The sequence below is a fragment of the Sarcophilus harrisii genome, chromosome 3 (genome assembly GCF_902635505.1).
Source record: "Sarcophilus harrisii chromosome 3, mSarHar1.11, whole genome shotgun sequence".
NCBI lineage: Eukaryota > Metazoa > Chordata > Mammalia > Dasyuromorphia > Dasyuridae > Sarcophilus > Sarcophilus harrisii.
Genome location: NC_045428.1, coordinates 118,461,002 through 118,485,938, shown reverse-complemented (window position 1 = coordinate 118,485,938; position 24,937 = coordinate 118,461,002).

Sequence of the window (24,937 nt, the reverse complement as noted above, 5' to 3'; positions counted from 1 at the left end):
CCAGCACTTGAGTTTATACCTATTTAAAGTACATAAAAGGCCATTACTTTGAAAACTTTCATTTACTTTTCATGATGTAGTTTCTTGAGGTAAATTTTATCACTGTCAAATATATCACATATAGATATATATAAACATACTCCAATTCTGTATTACTTAGCCATATTCCTTATCTACTGTCCTTTGAGTCATTGAGTCCATGTGTTACTGAACACTGATGAAAAAAGTCAGGCAACAGATCTGATTGGGTATACTACAGGTTCATTATATGATTTCAATGAGATCTTCACTAATGCATAAAAACCCTTTTATTTTTCCTTGATTGACCTTATATTTCAAACTTAACCTCATACTATCTTCATTAAAATTCTTCCTCTGTGTCTCAGCTGAGGTCTTCACCACATTGCTTTAAACCAGCTGTTCTATACAGACTATATTTCTTCTTTACTTTGAACTCTTATTTTTCTTAGTTTCAAGTTTAAAATATCACAATTTATAAAATCTATCTTCATCTCCTCTCTTGCTACTATCCTATCCCCTTCCCTCCATAGGACCTTGGATCTCTTTTATATTCACATAATTGTTATACATATTGTTTTTCCTTCAATAGAATGTGTATTCCTTAAAGATAGAGGCCTTTTTATTCTTGACTATATTATTAGTGCTAAGCACAAAACTTAGTAGGCACTTAATACATACTTGTTGAATTGAATTGAACATATTTATACATAAATATTTGTACACATGCATACAAAAAAATCTGTATTTATACTTCTTATGACATAGCTAAAATATATATACATAAAATCTTTATTATATTCATACTCCTTACAATATTTCTAATATATATAAAAATACAGGCTGCCTACAATATTTCTAGAATATGTGTACATAGAATCTGTCTATTAACTTTCTACCTATTCATTTTTCTCTCTCTTTCTCTATGCTGCCTACAATATATCTATATAAATGTACATAAGATCTAAATATCTATACTTCAAAGTAGATATGTATGTACATATAAATCTAAATATATATACCTTCTATAATATATCTGATATTGAAGTACATAAAATCTACATGCTATGTAAAAATATATATACATGAAATATACACATATACACACACATATATATATATATATGGATATGGATATATACTTAAAACTCCTCAAAGCCTGGAAATACCTTTTGCTTTTCCTCATATTCCCAGTGCTTAACACAGTGCCTAGAAAATAGCAGATACTTAATAAATGTTTATTGACTGACATAAAATCTATATATATATGCTCCCTAAATCTAAACATCATAATTTTTAGCTCTCTCTCTCTCTCTCTCTCTTTTTCTCTCTCTCTCTCTCCATCTATGTACAATGATAATGATACCAATTAGTATGCATTTTCAGTTGCCTTTCCAAGAGTGTTGAGGTAACTATGCTAATTCACGAAAACATTTGTCTGGTTTTCCTTGTAGCCTTTTCTGCCTGTTATTGATTTCTGGTTGTCCACTTTTGATCTGGTAGACTTGTATTAAGGATATAGTCTTTGGCTGTGAAGATGAACTTAGCTACCTTATCATATGAACACTGTATCTATGACCTTGTGCTTATTAGTTTGATATTTCAAACATATGAAATAACTATGGATGCATTAAAAAAACAAAAAACAAAAATGTTTGTTAAACTACATTAGAATAAGGCAGTTCTTGGGAGGGAAAAACTCAAGTTATACTGCAACTCCCTTGCAGCTAGAGGGAGCAAGTAGTCCTTATGAAAGACAGAAACCTATACTTGTAGAGCTCACCAGGTATCCTGTCTTATGGTCTCATTAATGCTAAGACATTAGAAATTGTTGAAAACCAATTTTGGGGGTATGAGGTATATGTAAAGAAAATACTCTAAAAGTTCATTAGTTACCATTGGTTAAGAGAATGAAGTGTCTTTGTTTGCAGAAGAGGATTCACTCTTAAAAGGGGTGTGACATTTGATGAGAAATAAATCCTCCATGCTATATAGTACACATATTCAGAATGGGTTAGTTTTAACCTCATTATATTTAAAAACAAGGCAAAGCTAAACTACTGTTGTCAGCGATATCTAATTATTGAAGCATTCAACTGTGCTTTGAGTTGTTTGGTGATCTTAAGACTGACCGTAGAAGCTGCTAGCTTTTATCAAATTATCTACTAAGTAAGTCCAATGGTTGGTCTGATTGCTTATGTAGATCCCATTTAAATTGCTCTTTACCTGTTTGCCTGTTAGGGGAAGAAAATTAGTCTCCTTCATAAAAATATCAGGGAAACTTTTATAATAAAATATGCCATGAAAGTAAAAAAACCTATTATGTATAATAGAAAACTAAACCCATTTAAAAGAATGATAAAATTGGAGAAATATATGACAAAATATATAAGTATGCTTTTAACTACTGAAAAGGGTTTATTTCTGGAATTAGGATGGCAAAATTAATTCTCCTAACATGAATCATCTCTATATTTGGGAAATAATCACCTCTTTACTATTAAATTTTGAAGGATCCTAATTTCATTAGGGACTCACAATTACTGGGCATAAGGAAAACCTGTTTCATATGCAGTTATTTGACATTAATGAAGGTAAGACGATTTAAATTCAGTGTGAGAATACTGTCTTATAAGTCAATGCATTGTCCCTTTGGCTCTAGCCAAAGAGTTGGTATCAGGATATTAGTAACTGGTAAGCTGGTGAGAACTGTTCCAAAGCTCAGCATCTGGGCCTTGTGTTTGCCAAGAACTCAAGCATGTTCTTTACTGTTGGCTGAAATTCTGGAGCAGATGAAGTAGGGAAATGGAAGAAGAGCACAGTCCTTTGCTGATATAGGAAGAGGCAGGTGCTAAAATGAGTAATGGAATGAAATCACATATAATACCTATAAATCTACTTACATTCTTCTCTCATGATGTGTGCTAAAAGAGAAAAATCAGAATGTACTTAAAAGCTTAATCCCTAAAAAGGCAATTATAGATATGTTTCTTAGAAATCCATGATTTCTACACTTCTAAATAAACATTTAGGGGAATATGTGATCATTTAAATGACTCCCTTCTTCTATGTATAATTCTCTGGATTAGAAATTTAGCTAGGGAAAATTATGGTAGACAACTAGAGATTCATTCATACATACAAAGTATAAAGTAAAAAGAAAAAAAGTAAATAAATAAGTCACCATGGCAGTTTGCATAGTAATATAAAAATGTCCTTTGTACACAGATTCATGTCTGGTCTCTAGACATTGATGGATCTTGATGGGAATCCAGGACAAGTTAGTTTAATTCTAGCAATCTCCAAAAAAAACTGTATGCCACAGGGACTATTGAGGTGACTTCTTTTTGAATAAAATGTTACCCATCCAACAATGCATTCTTTTGGGATTATGCTGGAAGGCAATGAAATTATGCCTGAAAACATAGAAGCTGATTTCTCCTTGTTCAATGTTCTGATAGTTGAGGAGAAGGGGCAGGTAGGTTATAGAGTGCATAGAGTGCAGAGTCAGAAAGAATTTACTTTCTGAATTCAAATCTGATCTCAGACATTTAATAGCTAGGCAAGTTACTTAACCTTGTTTGCCTCCTTTTTTTGTAAAATGAGTTGAAGAAGGAAAAGGCAAACCACTCTAATATCTTTGCCAAGAAAACTCCAAATAGGATAAATAGTTTCACTATAACAAACATGAGTATACAACAAATATGAAAAATTTACTATTGTCTGTAAATCACAGATTACTTTTTTTATCAGCAGAAGAATTAAAGATGAAAGTTCAATGTTAAAATAACACATTATCAAATGTAATTATTCTATCAATGCAGAATTTTTCTTTTGGGACAGGGAAGAGAGGAGAAAAGAAACTTCTATTTATCTACTCTTCTGTATAAGCACAGAACAATCACAATTTCAGTCAGAGCAGATAATTTTAAAATAAAAGCCATAAGTTCAGTCTTATAGCACAAGGTATATTTCAGATAAAGTAAAAAAAAAAAAAATACCAATGCATAAAAGCACGAAGGTTCTGAGAAGAAATTGGTATGTTTGAAGTGACAGAAAATGGTATGCATTATTTAGAGAAACTGTAAATTGAATAGAATGAGTTAGTGATGCTACAGTGGGTCAAGAATGGAGTTACTATTTCCAAGGTAATGCACAATGGGATGTGATCCTTCAGAGTTATGACCTATATTTGGGTCAGCTGCTGGGCAACTTGGATGCATTGGGCTGATGGCATTGTGCATTATTTGGAATATATCAAAACTTCTGGGAAATTCCCCATTTCTCCCACAATTTCTAACCCTTTGATAGAGGAGAGAAAGATGTAGGGATGCCATGAGCAGGTAAGATGCAGTTTGATGCTTGAACATACCTCATGCATTTGTTGTCTTTTGGATAAAAAGAGTTTTGTCTGAGCTGAATGGATAAAAACAATAGAAAATCAATACTTATGAGTCATGATTTTCTTTTTCTTGTTTTTCAATATTCAGTGCCTAACACAGTGAGATATACATAGTAGGTATTTCATAAAGCTTGGCTGATTTCAGTGAAAATAGATGTTAAGATTTTATTGTATTAGTGTATGTGACTTCTCAAGATTTCCACCTTAAGCTTAGTTTAGTGAAGGTACAGAGAATCACTGAGCTTGAAGGAATTATAAAAATTATTTGGTTCAATCCATTTATTTTCCAGATAGTCACAGAGAAGTGACTTGCCCATAGTCACACACAATAATGTGTGACATTCCATAGTCATGGAGACCAGACATGAATCTGTGTACAAAAGACATTTTTATATTATTATGCAAACTGCCATGGTGACTTATTTATTTACTTTTTTTCTTTTTACTTTATACTTTGTATGTATGTATGAATGAATGGTGGGGGGGAAGCATTTATTTTATACCAAGCACTGTGATAAGTACTAGTAATATAAATATAAATAGCATGATAGTCTCTCTCTTTAAATAACAAGTTCTAAAAGAAAAAGAAAATATATATGGGGGAGCAGTGACCAGAGAGCACTTTCCTGCTTGGTCAGGAAAATAATAGAATTGGTGATTTGAGTAACATGTCAACTGATTGACATGTTCTTTACAAGAATGACAGTATTTATTGTTTATGATCACTACAAGAATAATTTCTAAATGATTTGAGATCATATAGAAAGTACTTTCTCCACAATAACACTGTTAACTAGATAGTACAAGTATATTATTATCATTTTTAAAATTCTAGATTCTATATATAGAAGTTGATGAATGGAGATTCTCTGGTTAATTTGATGAGATAACAAGATGGTGAGCTTTTTGTAGAGACTTTGCATATTCCTATAGAAGGTATGGAGGACAAACCCAGAAGAATGGAGGAAGAGGTAAAGTTCTGGGATACATCTGAAAACACCTCACTAAAACTGAACTCTTCATATTAAGTCTAACTGATTGCTAATGAATTAATTAGTTGCCTTAAAACCTTATGGGTTGCAACCATATTGCTGTTCTGAGATCTCTTAGAATGTTTCTAAAAAAGAACTGATTCTGCAAACTGATCCTTTTTTATAAGTCCAGAACAAAAAGGTATGCAAAAAACCTGACCCACACCACTTTATCCCCAAACAACAGAAAAAAAAATTAGAAAAATAATCCTGAGACCAATAAATTAATTCAGTCAATGGGACTCAGGAGAGATCTTCATTCTCTATTGGTTGTTCCTGGGCATAGCCAAGTAGATGATCCCCAGGCTTCACAATGCTGTTATTATGAATATGTCTATAAGATACAGTCAAAGTCTTAAACAAAAAGCTTAATTCCTTTTAAACTTATCTAGTCAAGGAATTTACTTGATCAACAACCAATAGCCAGATGAGGAAATAGAGGATAAAAGAAATAAAAGTTGGGACCAGGATTTGAACCCACAGAGATCTCTAATTCTCTGAATTGCTAAAGTTGCAAAAGTACTCTCCTTGTGTTTTTTCTATTTTCTTTTCAAGTTGCTAATTATTGCTTCCATGATGCCATCAGGGCCTATGGGGTTAGAGTTTAGGATGGATGCTAAGGCAGATGGAAGTCCCTATTAGAAGATATGCTTGAAATTTTGATTTTAGAACAATTCCTGGCCTTTGTTTTTGAGCTCTAAGACTCTTAAGTTCTAGTCTCTTGCAGCTCTATAAATGACTGGGTCATCCATTCAGTTCCCAAATCAAGCATTGTTGCATGAAAGAGAAGAAAAAAAAAACTTGTATGGGAGACTAATTTCAAATGTTTTTGAAGATAGCAAAATAACCAGCTTTTTGTGCGAATTTGAATAAAATTCTTATGGCTGTTTGCTTATTCCATCACCTTTGATTAAAAAGTCACCTCTATGGATAATAAAACTACCTGATTTTAAGCAATTTTGTTCCTTCTTCATTTCCACAAACCATTGGGATATGAGGGAGGAAGAGACACATTTTCACTCCTGGACTTGTTTTTTTTATTCCCCTTGAGAGAGTACTGTGTGTGTGAATCCTTTTCAAAGTTCATTTTATCCCTTAAATTAATTTTGGTGTATTTGTTTTAGAACATTATGCTCTTCTATGTGAGTCAAGGGGCATATGGTCTCTTTTATTGGAAAATAAAGAACAGATGTGAGGTTTAGATAAGTACACATAAATATGTGAAGGTCAATGACAGGTGACTCATCCTTTTCACCATATTGTGGAAAGGATGTGCATAATTTCCTTGGAGGAAATTTGATCCTTTATACAATGGCATCAATTATTATTTTATTTATTTTGCTTGGTTTGCATTAAAAAATTAACAAGTGTAGGTCAGCTTTTGCTTGAAGTCATATAAGCTCTCAGAGTTCTCTCTAAATTCAAGTTTTTTTGTAACTGTGGAAGGTAGTGCATAAACTTTAATGAAATATATCAGATCAGTGTGTTAAACAATAATATGAACTCAGGACCACATTGACTATGGAGTAGCACTTAGTGACTTCACTTTCTATTTCCTTTTTCATATATTCAATGCACCAGACACAAGAAAATTTTGGAAATAGCAAAGCATAGCAACAAGGGAGTATAGTACCTTTGGATATTCATCATTTAGCCATATATGAAACAGAAACCAGATTGAAATAACTTTTTGTGTATGTGTATGGAATCACTTGGAACTGGAATAGACTTTGGCTTGTATAAAATAAAGAAAATAATAAATTTTGAGATTATATGCCTGAATGTCCCTTTCTTCTTTTTTCTCACTTTGTGTTACAAGCCATTCCTTTTTAAAATTGAAAGCAGGTCATGGGCTTCCAGATCCAAAAGTCTATCATCTCAACACTTTCATATTGAATCAAACTGTAGTCAACTTAAACACACAAAGACTCATTCCTGCCTTCATCATTTCCTGGATCCATAGACTAATTCAAATGCAAGGTTTATATACCTTGCCCCAGGACTTCCACACCAAACTCCTATTAATTTATATTATCAGCTTCTGCATTTTTAAATAGATGTTTAATCTTAGCAAAAAAACAAAAACAAAAACAAAAAACTTGCCTTCAGTATCGTTTTTGATTATTTCATTCTCCTGATTATTCTGCTTTGCTTCGAAATGCATCATATATCAAAACCCAACCCAAAATCCAAGCAGTAGATAAAAAGATTCTGGAAAGCAATATAAAGATGAACTGAATGAAATATCATTATATTTGCATTTTACATGTCATATCTTGCAAATAGGAAATTTTTAGTAATCATTAACCACTAGGATTCATTAAAGTGGTTACCAAAGAAATGTGAAACTTGAAACTTGTGTCAAGTAAGTAGGAGGACCAAGATAATTTTGAAATAATATGCAGAATGTGCTGTGTTTGCATTTCTATCAGTCCCATGTAACACCTCTGCAGGCACAAAGTACAAGTTGTTCTCTCTTCTAAAAGAAAAAGAAGAAAAACTGGAATGAGCATTTTCGTACTTTTTAGGATATCAGAGAGAATTAACTATTCTTGAGAAAAAATGTTTCAAGAAAGAAAAAAAGAAAAAAGGATATAAAGAAACAAAGGGGAATTTGTATGTGTCAGGAGATTGGATATTTGTGAAAGTTACAAAGATAAGGAAATGAAGAAGAATCATTGAATAGTTGTTATTATATAATAAGTTCTTCCTATAGAGGAGGAGAGTTCTTAATTTAGTTACATGTTGTTTTTAAAATACATTTTATGGCTGCATTTCAATATAAGTGGTTTATTTTGTAATCTTGTCGATTTTTATTTTATTCGTTTAAAAAAAAAACATAATTCTGAGAAGGCATGCCTTGCTTTACCAGATTGCCAGAGGTCTCCCTGACACAGAGAAAAGATTAAAGACCCTGCAATAACAGAAGGATGAACTGGACCATCTCTGGAGGAAGTGGCTTTTTGTATTCCAAAGAATTATTTTTTTTTCTTTTTTTTCCCTTCTTTTAAAATTAAAAGTATTTATTCTTAATATACATTGCTTTATGAATCACATGGTTGAGAAAAAAATCAGAGCAAAAGTGAAAAAACTATGGGAAAGATTAAAAAAAATCAGAAAAAAATAAGTGAATATAGTATATGTTGATTTGCATTCAATCTCTGTAGTTGTTTTTTTTTTTTTTTTTTTTTTTTTCTTGGCTGCAGATGGCATTTTCTATCCAAAGTCTATTGGGATTGCTTTAGATCACTGAACCAAGGAGAAGAATCAAATCTTTCATAGCTGATCATAGCACATTCTTATTGTTATTGTGTACAATGTATTCCTGGTTCTGCTTGTTTCACTCAGTATCAGTTACTCCAAAGAATTGTGATGTGATTCTGTTGAGGTAGAAGACACCCCAACAAGATTAGGGTCCCTCTGTTTGGTGTTGTGAGTTTGGCGAAAGAATTCAGACACTCAATTTTTCTCCAAATTAAGGGGCAAAGACTTATTATGCTGCTTGACAATGGGCTAAAGTTTCAAAGAAGTTTAGCAAGGAAATGATTTTATAGGAAAGAGAAACAAAGAGGAGGTTGACATACTAATATTATGGCTTAGAGGCACAACTGAGCTGTGGTAAGGGTGGAGTAGTTCCCATCATTGAATTCTATAGCTTACTGACTAACAGATTGGCCAGCATTATTTGTAGTACTCTCAAGGCTGGTAGCCTTAGAGTTTCTCAGGAATTGCTATTTTCTCATCAATTCTAGAGGTAGCATGTGTGTATATTAAGAAACCATTAGGTAACCTTTATAAAAAAATCACAAAAGGAAAAACAGTAGAATTTATGTGCATATACTTATTTTATATATGGATATGTATTTCATATTGTACATAAGATATGTGTATGTATGTACATGTGATATATATTTCATATGTACATATGATGAAATACACTGTATGTAATATATAAATATCACACAGTATTGAATTAATTAATGATTTTTAATTAATTTGTTAATTGATTTAATCAAATAATATGTAAATCAGACACATATATCTATATCTATATATTCATTGCAGAATTCATTGCAGAGCTGGCCTCAAAGCTAGAAAGATCTGGATTCAAGTCTCATTTCCGACACATCCTGGCTTTGTGATCATGGGCATGTTATTTAACTTCTCAAAAATCTATATAACTCTAGACTCTAGACTCTAAGTTATGATGGGTGCAGTTTCTAGGAAAATACAACAGTAATCCCAAGTTCCCTTGATCTTATAGTACTATTGTTCTAACAATCTATCAACGATTTCAAAGTCTCCTGGCCTTAGGAATACTTATGGATCATATATTTAGACATTTGATTCTTAATTTTCTTTGTATCTCAAATAAGATATAAATTCCGAAAGATCAAAATTTCTTTCCATTTTCAATTTATTTTTTTTAGTTAATTTGAATATTTAACTAATACTCTAAGACCATCTTTTATTCAATTATTTTTTGCTTTGTTTTTGAAAATTTTGTTACTGAGTCTTACTCCTAGAAATATCAATTCATAAAGGAGAAAATGTGCTACAATGGTAACTACAGTACATCCTAAGTCATGAGCTCCCTTATACCCACTACCCTTTTGTTTCACATAGTGACTTTAATGAAAGATTTCTGTTTTAAGTGAGGGATAACTGTGTAAGGTCACCAATCAAAAGATTGATCCCTATGTTGTGATCTATGATGTGGGATTTGGCACCAAAAGATGGTGGACACCAAAAGTTGGGGTTTAGTCATGTAAAGAATTCACAATGGCCATTCTCTTTGTCAAAAGATAGATTTATTTAGGGAAATAGGTTACAGACAAAAATGGAGGGATACAATAGACACTGGGAATGGTAAATATGAAACAGAGAGGGAGAGCATATGAAAGACAAGTTCCTCAGGGGAACTCATAATTACCCAATAGAAAGGGAGCACCCCATGGTGCTTGTCCTTAACTAAAAAACTGAATCCTGAAAGGAACTTAGTACCCTAAAAAAGTTAGCTGTAATGAGAAGTAGGGTGGGAAGCATAGTGGAATTAGGGGAGATGCCACATGGCATTGGGAAGAGGTAAGGAGAAAGACACCATGAGTCAGAGTGCTGTGGGGGACTGACCCAAAAGAGGGTAATAGCAAAGACACAGTGTCATAAATTGTTTTATAGGGAAAATTTAGCCTCAAGGACTTGACATTACTTGGATTTCTAACTGGATTACCTCCAATGGGTGGGACCATGGAACTAAACTGATCTGGTTTATCAGAGCCTCCTTCCTGTCTGCAAAACCAGTCTTTTATCTGGGGAAAGTTCCTCACTAAATAAAGCCCCATTTGGTCATTATTTGGGTCCTGATTGACTCAGATTGAATGCAAATAGTACTTATTTCTGCTATGCCCAGAAACACTTGAGGGCTTTCCCCTCCCAGATTTATTCATTCATTTATTTAGATTTTTTTGGACTAGGTAAAAGAGGAGATTCTTTGCCTTAATTGCTATCTAGCCTTGATCACTTAATGGGTGTAGCTTATGTGGAACTGAGACCTGTTGAAGAGTTTAGCTTAAAAAGGTCAAGGTCTCCTATCAACCAGGAACCATCTCCAGTCATCCTGATCTATATCTGGCCACTGGACCCAAATGGATCTGGAGGGGAAAATGAGGCAGGTGACCTTGTACAGTTCTCCCACATTTAAATCCAATTCACTTGCATGTTATGACATCACTCTCCTGATGTCTTGGTCCTCTTTGAGAACAAAGGACAAACAACAATCTTTTCCCTTCACTATTCTTAAGCTATACATTTTCATGTGTCAGCTGCTAGATGGCACTGTGGATAGAGCACCTATCCTAGAATCAGGAAGACTTGAGTTCAAATGTGCTCTCAGACACTTATCAGCTGTATGACCCTGAATAAGGCATTTAAACCCGTTTGTCTCAGTTTTCCATCTGCAAAATGAGCTGGGGAAGGAAATGGCAAGTTACTATAGTATCTTTGCCAAGCAAAACCCTCAAAAAGGTAACAAAGAGTCATGATTGAATAACAATTCCCCTGCATGTTGTCAGACCAAAGATGCTGATATTATTTTTTTACTCTTACCCAAGGCAGAAGTATATCTCTGATTCTCCAGTCTGTTGCCCTTATTATGTGTGTGTGTGTGTGTGTATATATATATATATATATATATATATATATATATATATAGTTGTACCACAGTTCCCTTTTGATGTCCTGACCGAGTTTCCCCATTGTCCTATCTGCCTCAGGTTATAACCTTTCCCTCTTAAAGTTTGATTAGTTACTCTGCCCCTCAGGTTATAACCATTCCCTCTTAATGTTTAATGGGATAAAGGTCTTTATCCATTTTAGACATCATTAGAATATCAGGAGCCTCTCCAGGACCTCCCATTATGTCATCCTAGGTGCCTCCCCCCATTAGGTTATCCCCATCCAGGTGCCTTCCCCATTATATCATTGTTTTTGTTATCCTATAAAAAAGCTTGCTGTCTGATACTTAGGGCTGGATTCTTTGAGATTATAGTCTCATCCAGCCCTGGGACCAACCATGGATCCATTTAGTCCCAGTATATCTCTCCATTTAATGAACTGTTAAATTGTTCTCTAATTTCTGTCTTGCTCAGTTTCTCTGGAATTACAATATATACCTTTTTTTTTTTTTTTTTTTTTGATCCTTCCATATTTTTTCATTGATAATTTGGTTCAGCCTCTAGAGAATATATGATCTCATTGCATTTTAGAATATCAGTTCCAATTATCTCCATTAATTGTTCTTTCTCTTAGGCATGGAAGTTCCTCCTCCTCTAGCTGGCTTTGTAATGCTGAACTTCAGCCCATCTCCTTTGGTTCACTGTTGAGTCCCTTTGCTGGCACAAGGTTAAATATATTTAATTTTTTTCATATGTTGTAGGGAAGGGAAAAAAGTCCAATTTAGTAGTTGCTATAGGAAGATGGAATGGAAGCAATCACAGCAAATGCTATTTGGTCATGTTGTTTATCCTGGGTTTGTGGCATATAGAAAGACTGAGTAGTTAGAATGGAAGCTTGAGGCAGATGTGCCCTCTGCTGTTCTTTCAAAAGGTACAAAAAGTTGTTTCCTGTCTCCTTTTCCTGTTGAAATTTTAATTACTATACAGTTGACACATTCCTTTTTGTTTAGGAATTGTTGAAGTGAGGCATTTAAACAGAAAATAAATTACACTACTTTATTACCTTGCTTTCTTGTCTGTGTAAACATAATTTAGTCTTGATACAGAATAAGAAAGCCTTCCTATTAGAGCTATCTAAAAAAGAAATGGGTTACTTTGAGAAGTGGTCGTTTATCCTCATTGGAGGTCTTCATTTGGAAGTCCAAGGGAATGAACACTTATCAGGGATATTATACAAGAGATTCTTAGTTAAACACTAGTTGGATTAGACAGTTTCTGTTATCCCTTTCAGTTCCTAGATTCTATGAAATAAACATGAATTGTTTTCTTAATCATTTGGCCTCTCACTGTCCAATGACCCTCAGTTTCTTTTTTAATATGGGGACACTTCATTCTCATCAAGGAAACTTTAGTGTTGCCCTTCCACAACTCATTTCTGCTTTCAAATTTTTGCCCATAAATTTCTCACACATGGAAGATTGCCCTTTCCACAATTTAAGATATACATTACAGAATACTGCTAGACTAAATCACCCAGCTTCATTCATTCTAATCTCACTTACAAAGCTTTAGTAAAATGTAGTGCAGTCCTGTAAAACTATCCTATCAGTCTTTTTACTCTGTAAATCACCTCCTCCAGTTGTTGAGTTCCTCCCTAGTATCCCCATTTGAGCAAGTTTCCAAGCCAATCATGCTCCATCTTCTTAGAGTTCTACTATTAAATGACTGGACTTCTCTTTCTCCAGCCTAACAACTTCCTCACCCTCGAAGTTACCTGTGTATCTTTCTGCCCTCACGTCCAATTGATGAATTCCTCTCCATTTAAAGAAGTTCTCAAGTCAATCATACTCCTTTCTTGTCTCGGTTTCTGAATATCTTGGCTTCTTTACCCCTGGCCACACTTTTCAGCAACCTTTTATGAGCTATCTTCCCTGTTGGAATGTAAGCTCCTTGGGGACAAGGATTGTTTTTCTTGTTGCTTATATTTGTATTCTCAGCATTTAGCATAGGGTTTGATATATATAGTTATCCCACCACATTGTGAGTTTTCTCATCAGTTTTGATATATCGTGGGTCAGCATAAGAAATTAAATGGGAATTTTGGGGGAATTTTTTGCCAGCCTCAGATGACATACATATAACCAAATTTTTAACCCAGATTTTACAATTAAGTACTGAAATATCCCATAAAAGAAAAAAAAAAGAGAGAGAAAGAAATCAGAGTTCTCTGGTAAGATGGGAGGGCCAAAACATTTTACACAGATTTTCCAAATCACTGAGGTGAGGGGTGGGATATGCTCCTAAACTCCATGATGTAGAAGGGATAAGTATAGTAACCACTTAGTAAATGTGCTCTCCTACCCTCTCCCTCCTCTCTCCCCCTCATTTTCTGTCTCTCTCTGAGTGTCTGTCTCTCTTCTCCCTCTCCCCTTTCATGTATATACCTACCTGTCTATCACCATATCTATTGTAAGGAATAATGATTCACAGCATCAAAAATTAAGTAGCAAAATATATAAGGAAAATTCTTCTTTAAAGGAAAAGTGTGTCAACTTTTTTCTTATAGTGAAAGGAATGATTTTGTTCTCTGCTAAAGCAACTTCAGACTTAGCAAAGGAATTATTTTAGGAAACATAGAGAATCTCTAGGAGTTTTTGAAATCTTACCATGTGGACTGACACCTACATTGCCTATATCAGAATTCAGTGTTATGTAAATATATTTATTTTATATATATATTATATATTTTTCCAGCCATCTTCCATATTTCATTGGAAGTTCTTCAAGGTCAAGGACTAGCTACTTTATTTTTCTTTATAATTATCTACAATATCTACTTTAAAAAGAATATCTTGAAGAAGTGGAAAAAAATATCAGGAAGCATCCAATTTGTCTTGTTAACACATTTCTCATTGCCCTTAGGCTTTTGATTGTCCCTTTCTATAACCTCTCTCTTTTTAGATACCATCACTAATTTGAAATCTTCTTTTCTTACATTCTTTGTCACCTTTCTGGCACTGAAATTGGGCATCAGTGTTAGACTAAAGAAACTTGTGCCTCTCGTTGGATTTCAGAAATAAGATACATTTTCAAAGTGTTTACAATTTCACCACATTTTATAAATTTAAGGATTACAAAACACTTTAAGCTGTGTAAAATGTCTCATGTGTGTTACCTCACATGATAACATAGTTAATATTTTACAAGGAGTCTGTTAAATACTCATTTGGGCATCTAGGTAAACTGTTGGGCTTGGAGTCAGGGAGACCTTAATTCTAATCTAGCCTCAGATCTTTACTTTAACCCTGTTTACCTCAGTTTCCTCAAATAAATAATAGCACTTACCTCCCAGGGCTATGGTAAGGACAAGTGAGATAATAATTGTTAAGTCCTCAGCACAATGTTTGGTAACATAATAATTACTATATAAATGTTTATTGGAAAACCAATTGGTACAGTAGAATACCTGGAGTCAGGAAAATTCCTTTTCCTGACTTTAAATCTGGCCTCAGACAATTAATAACCAGGGACAATTCACTTAACCCAGTTTGCCTCAGTTCCTCACTTATAAAATGCACTAGAGAAGAAAATGGCAAACCACTCTAGCATCACTGCCCAGAAAGCTCCAAATGGACTCATGACGAACCAGATATGACTGAACAATAACAATAAATTCAAATGTTAGCTATCATCATCATCATCATCACAATCATCATCTTCTTCATCATTATTTTCAGTTCCTAATTTTGCACAAGGATTCATAGAGTACTAATGTACACCATTTATAAAAAAGCAAGATTTGGGAGGCACATGCCTCAAAATAGCACTTTAAAAGCTGTTAATGCATTCCCAACATTTTTATGATTCTATGTGTGAAATACCTCACATTATATCTTAAATTATAACATTGAGAATTTGAGTCTTTCACTAGTGCCTAATTTATGTTTTACCTCATTGGAAAGACACATCTATTCTACCTCAAGAGCAATTGCTTTTCAAATTAAGTAGTTGAAAGGAAGCTCTTCCTTAGATTAAATGCCAAAAATCAAGGTGAAAGTGTGAAGAGCTTTATCTTATTTATTGCCAAACTTAGTCATGTTGTGAACATCTTAACTCAAGAATTTTAGGAATTTTTACAAGTTTTGATAAACTGTTAAAAAAAAAAGTTGATATGTCAAAGTTGGGAGAATAATATCACAACATTAGCCTTATGATAGAACATAAAATTTTTATGTTTTGTGTAATGGCATTAAGTGAACAGCAATGATAAAAATATATATTTCATGCTAGTAGTCTGAGAGAAAAGATTATAGAAACAGCTTATTTAGAAGTCATTCATGTAGAAGCTTCCATTCTCCAGGACTGTCCTAAATCAAGATGTATGACAAAAATAAATACAGTTGTCCCTTCCACATTGCAACTTCCCCATCACAGTTTTAATACAACACAGGTTGGCATAAGAAATTAAATGAGAATTTTGGGGAAGTTTTGCAGAAGCTGCAAGTGATATGTGACGGCCAGCAAATACCATAGAAAAAGTTTAGAAACTCAGAAATGCTAAAATGGATACATAGTATTATATAATATCAATTAAATTTTTACAAAAAGGTACAGTAAACATGTTATGAAAGAAAAAATATGCAGCCATCTCTGGTAATAAGAGAGGGCCAAAAAATTTTACATGAATTTTCCAGATTGCAAGAGTGCCATACCCCTGTAATATGGAAGGGAGAATTGTATGACTTGTAAACCACCAAGATAGATATTTTTTAAAAACTGCATACACTCACGCTTGTGTGGTTGATTTCTAAGAGAATCCTCCTCTTACTCTTATTTAGTAATTATTTACTTTTTCTTGACACACAATTTTAATAATCTTGCCCTCTCTGTTTTCTTAGTGCATGAAATTAGTAGCCAATTTCAAGCAAAAATTGAAAAGGAAAATGCTTGATTGTTAATAATAACAATAAAATAACTTGAATTATATGATGCTTATTAGTTCCTAGATTTTCTGCTAAGCACTTAAAAGAGATCTCGATATATTTTCACAATGATCCTGAAATGTAGGTACTATAGTTCTCCCTATCTAACATTTGAGGAAACTGAGACAGAGTGACTTATTTAGGGTCATACAATTAGTAAGAGTCTGAGGTCATATTTGAGTGCAGATATTCCTGACTTCAGATCTTTGATCTCACTGTCACACTTCTTTGATATATGGCAATTGTAAGAATGCACTACTGACAGTTTGGTTTTAGGAGATGAACCAGTTTTGTGTGTATATTCAGAAAATCAATGTCAATTTTTAGTCATTTAATGAAGAAACAACTTAGCATACACAACCTATCTTAATAATAATATTTATGCTGATGACCGTACCTATAAAAGTTAAAAATGTATGTGGACTCTTTTAAAATTATACAGGGAAAAACTGATTTCTATCAAAAATGGCTAAAATATAGTATTACTGCTTTGATGAAATAAATTTGTGAATGAATGATAAAAATGAGAGTCCCCAAAGAAAAATAGATTTTTTTCTGAGTGGGAAACCATTATAATGGAGTGGCATTGGAACTATATCTTGAAAGATTGGTATAAAGGCTTTGGGAGTATGAAGATAGCATTCCAATGTGAACCAAGTTTGAATAGTATGTTCAAAGCCATAGAGGTAAGAAAGTAAAGGTTGTCTTTGTGGAACAGTGAGCAATCTAGTTCGATTGGAAGTGGAGTCCTATATGAGAGAATTCTTCAAGTTAGGTCAGCAACAGATTGTGAAAGGTCTTAAATGCCAGATAAACAGCTGGCATAGTTTCGAGTAGAGGAATAATATGGTAAAATCTTCATTTGAAAAAAAAAATATTTAGCAAAAGTATTCATGGATTGTGTGAAAGGATAATATATTTTTAAATTTTTCATCTTTTTTTATTATAGCTTTTTATTTTTAAAACATATGCATGGGCAATTTTTCAACATTGATCCTTGCAAAATCTTGTGTTCTAAATTTTTCCTTTCTTTCCCTCCAACCCTTCCCCTAGATGGCAAGTAATCCAATATATGTTAAACATGTTAAACATATATGTTAAATTTAATATATGTGTACATATTTATGCAATTATTATTCTGCACAAGAAAAATCAGATCAAAATGGAAAAAAAATGAGAAAGAAAACAAAATGCAAGTAGAAAACAAAAAAAGAGTGAAAATGTTATGTTGTGATCTACATTCAGTTCCCACAGTCCTCTCTCTGGGTGTAGATAGCTCTCTTCATTACCAAATCATTGGAATTTGCCTCAATCATCTCATTGTTGAAAAGAGCCACATCCATGAGAATTGATCATCGGATTATCTTACTGTTGCCTGTATACAATGATCTCCTGGTTCTGCTCATTTCACTTTAAATAAGTCTCTTCAGGCCTCTCTGAAATCATCTTGTTGATCGTTTCTTATAGAACAATAATATTCTATAACATTCACATACCATAACTTATTCAGCCATTCTCCAATTGGAGATTCATGGGCATTCAATCAGTTTCCAGTTCCTTGACACTATAAAAAGGTTTGTTCCTTGCCACAAACAGTTTTGCATATGTGGGACCCTTTCTCTCCTTGATGATCTCTTTGGGATATAAGCCCAGTAGGAACACTGCTGGATCAAAGAGTATGCATATTTTGATAGCCCCTTGGGCATGGTTCCAAATTGCTCTCAGAATAGTTGGATCAGTTCATAACTCCACCAACAATCTTCTCTTTGTCTATTTTATGCAAGTAAGCATTTAGAGATATAAAATTTCCCCTAATAACTGCTTTGAGTGCATCTCACAAATTTTGATATGTTGTCACATTATTGTTATTCTCTTGGATGAAGTTATTGATTGTGTCTGTGATTTGTTGTTTCAGCCCCTCATTCTTTAGGATTAAATTATTTAGTTTCCAATTAATTTTCGCCTATTTTCCCCTGGCCTTTTATTATATCATGATTTGAAAAAAAATGCATTTATTATTTTTCTCTTTCTGCATTTGATTTTAAGGTTTTTAATGCCCTAATATATGGTCAATTTTTGTAGGTTCCATGTACTGCCAAGAAAACAAGTATATTCCTTTCTGTCTCCATTCAATTTTTTTCCAAAGGTCTATCATACCTAATTTTTATAGAATTCTATGTACCTCCTTAACTTTTTATTTATTTTGTGGTTCGATTTATCTAGTTCTGAAAGAGCAAGGTTGAGATCTCCCACTTGTATAGTTTTGCTATCTAATTCTTCTTGCGGCTCTTTTAATTTCTCCTCTAGGAATTTGGATGCTATACCACTTGGTGCATATATGTTTAGTATTGCTATCACTTCATTATCTATGGCACCTTTAAGTAGGATGGAGTTTTGTTCCTTATCTTTTAATTAGATCTATTTTTGCTTTTGCTTGATCTGAGATCAGGATTGCTACTCTCCTTTTTTTTTTTAAACTTCAGCTGAAGCATAATAGATTCTACTCCAGCCTTTTACTTTTACACAGAACGTATCACTCTGTTTTAAAAGTGTTTCTTGCAAAAAACAAATTGTAGGATTCAGGCTTTTAATCCAATCAGTTATCCACTTCCATTTTATGGCAGAGTTCATCCCATTCATATTCACAGATAAAATTATTAACTGTATTTCCTGTTTTCTTTTTCCCCCCCAGTTATACTTTTCTCTTCCCTTTCCCCCTTTCCCTCTTCCCCAGTATTTTGCTTCTGACCACCTCCTCCTTCAAATGGCCCTCCCCTTTTGCAGGTCCTCCCTCTTTCTTATATCTCTCCACTTCTACTTCTGTTCTCTGTTCTATTAACTTCCCCGTGAAGGTAGAAGGATTAGGTAGGTTATTGTAATGACCTAGGCAAGATATAACAATCTGGAATGGTTAAATAAATAAATTTCAATGATGTGAAACAGGAAATACCTCCTTCATCATACATTCTAGATTTTGCCTAACATAGGCTCTGTAACACAATTATAGTGGTAGGAACCCACCATGATCCAGCCTCCATGATTTCTTGCAAAGACTTGTGTAATTAAAAATGAGTGGACTAGATAAAATATGAATTGGAAATGACTTCTTAACTTCAATTTCTTAGAGTTTGTGATTTTTATCATTATTTTCCCTGTGTAGTCTGGGGAACTAACTGAATGCTATGGAAAATATCAATCAACTACAAAATATTCATTTATTAAGTACCTACTGTGTGCCAGGTACTGCTCTAGATGCTAGGGATCCAATTACAAAAAATGAACAAATGCACCATTTCAACTCTCACTGACAATGGCTTATTTCCTTATTAATATACGAATAGGGGTGATTGATTTACTCTAACGCTATTCCACTTAAATAAGTGATAAAATGCCCAATCAATTCATTTCAATCATAGACCAATTGGAAAAATCTTTGAAAGCTATTTGATTAATTGAAATGATGCTAGTTTATTCCCATTAGCTGAAAGATTTTGTCATGCCCTCTGGGTCCTGTATGAAGGCACTGAATTAGCATGGAGAAATTGAAGCAAATATGCTTTTCTAATGCATCCTGGAGAAGAAACTGCTGGAAAGAGAAGCCTTTGATTGAGCCTTAATAGAGTCTACTCCTCACCTTTGACCAAAGATGACCTTATGAACTTTAAGACATTTTGAAGGATTTTTGACTTCCCATCTTCTAGTCAGTGACCTAGCCACATAGGAATTGACTGCAGTATTTGCTTCCACCTAAAGCAAAAATAGACATCTTCATAAATCCACAAAGGGTCTTATCAAAAGAACTAAACCATATCTACAGGAAAACCTCTTCAGCCACCAGAAGTTGCTATGTTACCCCTTAGTAGATAGGTGTATGTAAATATATATGCATTTGTGTAGATATTAGATAAAAGGATTAAAATGTTCGTTCCCTCCTTTTCTTCCTTCCTTCCTCCCTTTTTCCCTCCTTCCCTCTTTCCCTCCTTCCTTCCTTCCCTTCCTCCCTCCCTTTCTTTCTTTCTTCTCTACTTCTCTCCCTCCCTCCGTCCTTCCTTCCCTCCCTCCCTTCCTTTCTTCTTAGCAGTGCCTGACACATAGTAGGGGCTCATTAAATGTTGGTTGCCTTCCTTACACCCCTTTTCTACATATACTCTCTAAGTTTGAGCCCACTTTATCCTGAATTACATATATTTATGGGAGATGGCATTACAAACTTTTGGGAGATATTTTGCACCAGCTGAACTTTCTGTTAACACCTCAGTGAATTCTAGTCTCTAAACAGTACTTCTAAGAGCTAATAATTGATTCTAAACTAATCTTGGGAGAATTATCCTGATAGGGGCTCAAAACAGTGGCCTTAGGAAATCATGGCTGACTATTCAGGGATTTCCTTAGAACCTCAAGGTGAAAATGTAGCTTTGTTCTTGCATCTGAGACTCATCTGTGTGAGTCAATAAGGATCCCTAGAGTTATATGGGCTACATTAAATCTCTCAAAAGGAGTTCAAAAGAGTTTGGAGTAGGATTTTTCTAGTGGTTCATCTTTATGTCAATCTGAGTTGAAAAAAATATCTTCTCCCTTTGGGATTGTCTCTTTTTCCTTTCAAACACATACAGCACACTAATGGATCTGAACACAAATTGTCATAAATGGCTACATGCTTTCATAGTGATTTCAAATACCAAAAGAATTCAAATAAGCATTTTAAATTGGGATTCTTAATTTTGAGTCCAAGGATCATTAAGAGGTTTTGCCCCAAGGCAGAATTCAAGATATCTTTGAATGTGGATGGAGAAAAAATTACATTTTTATTGTCACTAACCTTTGGTTTCCTTTATAATGTTATTTCATTTCATCCATTTAAAAAGATTATTCTAAGAAGAAACCTATATATTTCTCCATGTAGCTAAAGGAGTTCTATAACAAGAAGAAGATTTAGATTGATTTAAAGAAATGGAATTTTAGTCTCATGTACAGTGAGTGACAGCTATAACTAAGGGAAACTGAATTTCTTCCTCTCAAACCTCCTTCTCCCAAGGAGAAGGAGTTATATGATTAAAGGAGTCTATTTGTTCAGGAAAGAAGGAGGTCAGATGATGTGTTCTAGATTCTGAGAGTCTCATTAACTAAGACAAGTGCTGGGTCCCAGTGATTTCAACATCAGGTGGCTCTCACTAATGCCTTCTATGGAGTTCCTTCTTACTGTCATATTGTTATTATTATCATTAGTCCTTTGTTTTCAAAGAGTGTACTAAGACATCAGGGAAGTGATACCATGGCATGTGCAAGTCAGTTGGATTTAAGTAAGGGAGGGTTGTGTCTTACTTTCTCATCCAGAGCCATCTGAGTTCAGTGGCCAGATATAGATCAGGATGATTGGAGATGTACCTGGATGCTATTGTCATGTACTTCTACCACAACATAATTTCTACTTGTCTTTCTTGATTTCTATTGCAGGGTCTTGATAGGAGAAGTATGAGAGTCCACAGTGGCTCACAGTCTTCCCTCTCCTCCAACTTACCATGTTTTTGTTTGTTTGTTTTTCCTGCTCAAATTTTCAGTAAAAGAAGAAGGGAGGGTAAAGAAATTTAGAGAATTTCTGTTAACCTTCTGACAAAGACATTCAAAAGCATTCAAGGGCACGGATAGTGTTAGTAGGCTAAATTGATCAAATTAGAACAGTGGGACTGCTATAATAATGATTTATTCGGGGTCCAGGTAGTAGAAAGGTAAACCGATGTCTGGTGAACCATGGACTTAAGAAACAATAGCAAACTCATTGTTGGTTGAGGAGTCCTTTTATAAGCAGCATAGAAGAACCATATTTTTTCTTTCCTGTAATTCCTCAGATAGCTCTTTATAGGCACAATCAACAGTCTTCAGAAATTGCCCCATTAATTCAGTAGGTGTGGTGTTCTTTTTCCAAAACACAGTCAGGTGATAAAAGTTCAGATCTTTTATTGTGTCCTTCAATATAGCCCGGTTAGCTCAGAAGCCTATCTCTCTGCTTGGTTCCAAGAGCTCCCTCTGAATGTCTCCAAATCCAAAGGTTTGTCCTTCCGACTCCAGCCAGCCCCAAGGTGGAAGTTGCAATGAATCTCTCCTGCCTTCAAGATAGGGCTTGTAGGCTTCCTCCCAGAGTACTCCTCTCTGACCCCTGGGAATGTTCCCAAGTAACTCTCTGAGTGACTCACTGGAGCTGTATTTATGCTGCTTCTCTGAGAGTGGGATTATAGGATATTTCCCAGCGTGCTCTCTGGCCCTAAGAGCTTCAAGGGAGGTGTGAATTCAGATATCTCTTTCTAAACCCTGAAATCTCCCAAACATGTGAACTCCAATGAGTACTTAAATATTTCTTGCTTCTATGAGCTCTCTAAAGGTGTGAAAACAAGCATCTTTTCTATCAGTTGTACTTAGTACCTTGTTTCAAGTTCTGACCCAAAATATCTCCTTCTAAGATCAAATCAATCATATTGAACCATGCTAAATTAGATAATTATTGTCTCTATCAACTGTAATGGCTTAACAGTTTGTTAAGATTCCAGCAAGTAGGAGTGACAGTAGAGGGTGACAAGTTGAGTGATAAGAAATCTGTCAAATCTTCCTGGCCATTCTCCTTCAAACAGTTTGCTTCATGGTACCCTTAATTGTCTTTTGTTTCATCTGTCCATTTGTTTGAGTGAAGAGAGACTGGAGTGCTTGGAAAAAGTTCACAAATTCCTTAAATAAAAATAATGTAAAGATAACTAGCTTGTTTTGTAGCTATGACTGTTACAATACAACAATCAAGAACACTCAGGGCTATTTGGAGAAAGTGTCTTCCACAAACATTTTTTTTCCCCCTCTGGAAGAGTCCTAAAAGATCAATACACATTCTCCAGCAAAGGCACTTGGTTATTTTCCACACAAGTGGTTTGGGCAGAGAATGAGCCAAGAAGCCTAGAAAGTATTATTATACTCTACCATCATTTCCAGACTTTCCTAGAAGGGAGCTAAGATAGATTGTTCTATTCTCCTCAAACACATCTAGTACTTTCTAATCTCAATCTTAACTGAAATCATTCTCCTTACTTAAAATCCTTTTTTCTTTTCATTGACTCTTGAAATTCTGAAATCTTACTTCCTATAATATTATTTCAAAACTCATTTTAAATGTCAGTGCCTTCACTTATCCTCTCATATAAGACTAACTCTTCCAAAAACTGTCCCCTTTTCTCTATTTATGAGGCTACCACTATGGTTCAGGTCTTTACCATTGTGGTTTAGATCCTTACCACTTCCTGCCTGGACTATTTTTAACATAATGCACTTCTTGGTTTGGTTCTCACCTAAATTACACTCCCTCTACATCTCTGCCTCTCAGAATTTTTTTGTTTCCTTCAAAATTCAATTCAGATACCATCTTCTATATGAAGCTTCTTCTGATTTCCTCTAATAGCTAATATTTTGCCCCCTCAAATTACCTTTTATTTTTATGTATATATAAACTCACTGAAGTATGTGTATGTATCAATACATGCATACTTACAAAGATACACATATATAGTTTTGTATTTGCATATATATAAATATGTAGTTTTGTCTTAATTCCCATAGAAGTTAAGTATCTTGAGGGTAGGGATGATTTCAGTTTTTCTTTCTCTTCCTATCATTGTATAGTATTGGGCACTTTATAGGAGGTTAATCAATGTTTGTTGATTAGCCCTGTTTAGAAGGGTGCTACCCTTCCTCTGAAATCTCTCAGCACTTGATGCCTCTGCTATACATTTATAGTTATCCACTTTATTTTCTGTTCATGTGTTTATAAATGTTATTTCCCTATTTACATTACAAACTTCTTGAGTATAGAACTCCTATCTTTGATCATAACATCTAAGATCAAAAAAATGAAAGGGAATTTAGAGATCTTTTAGGATAACTCTTATTTTTATAGGGTAGGATTTGAATTCAAAACTTCTGATTCTTAATTTACCACATTAATGTTTCAAAAATGTATACAATAAAAAAGTCAAAGCTTATTGATGTGAAATTATTATCATTCCTCTTAATTGTATTCCTCCAGTGACTCCTGTGCTCATCCATCTTTCTGAACCTCTCTCTACTCCTTGTCAATATTGACTCTTCCTAAAGCTGCTATATCCTTTAAAAAATAAGATAATATTGAATAAAATTTGAACAAATTTGAATTGAATAAAAATTGAATTTTAAAGTTCTCTTTTCACTAGTTTTATATTTTCTTTTTAAATTTATCTTTAACATACATTGCTTTATGAATCATGTTGGGAGACAAAAATCAGAGCAAATAGGAAAAATCATGGGAGAGATAAAAAAAAC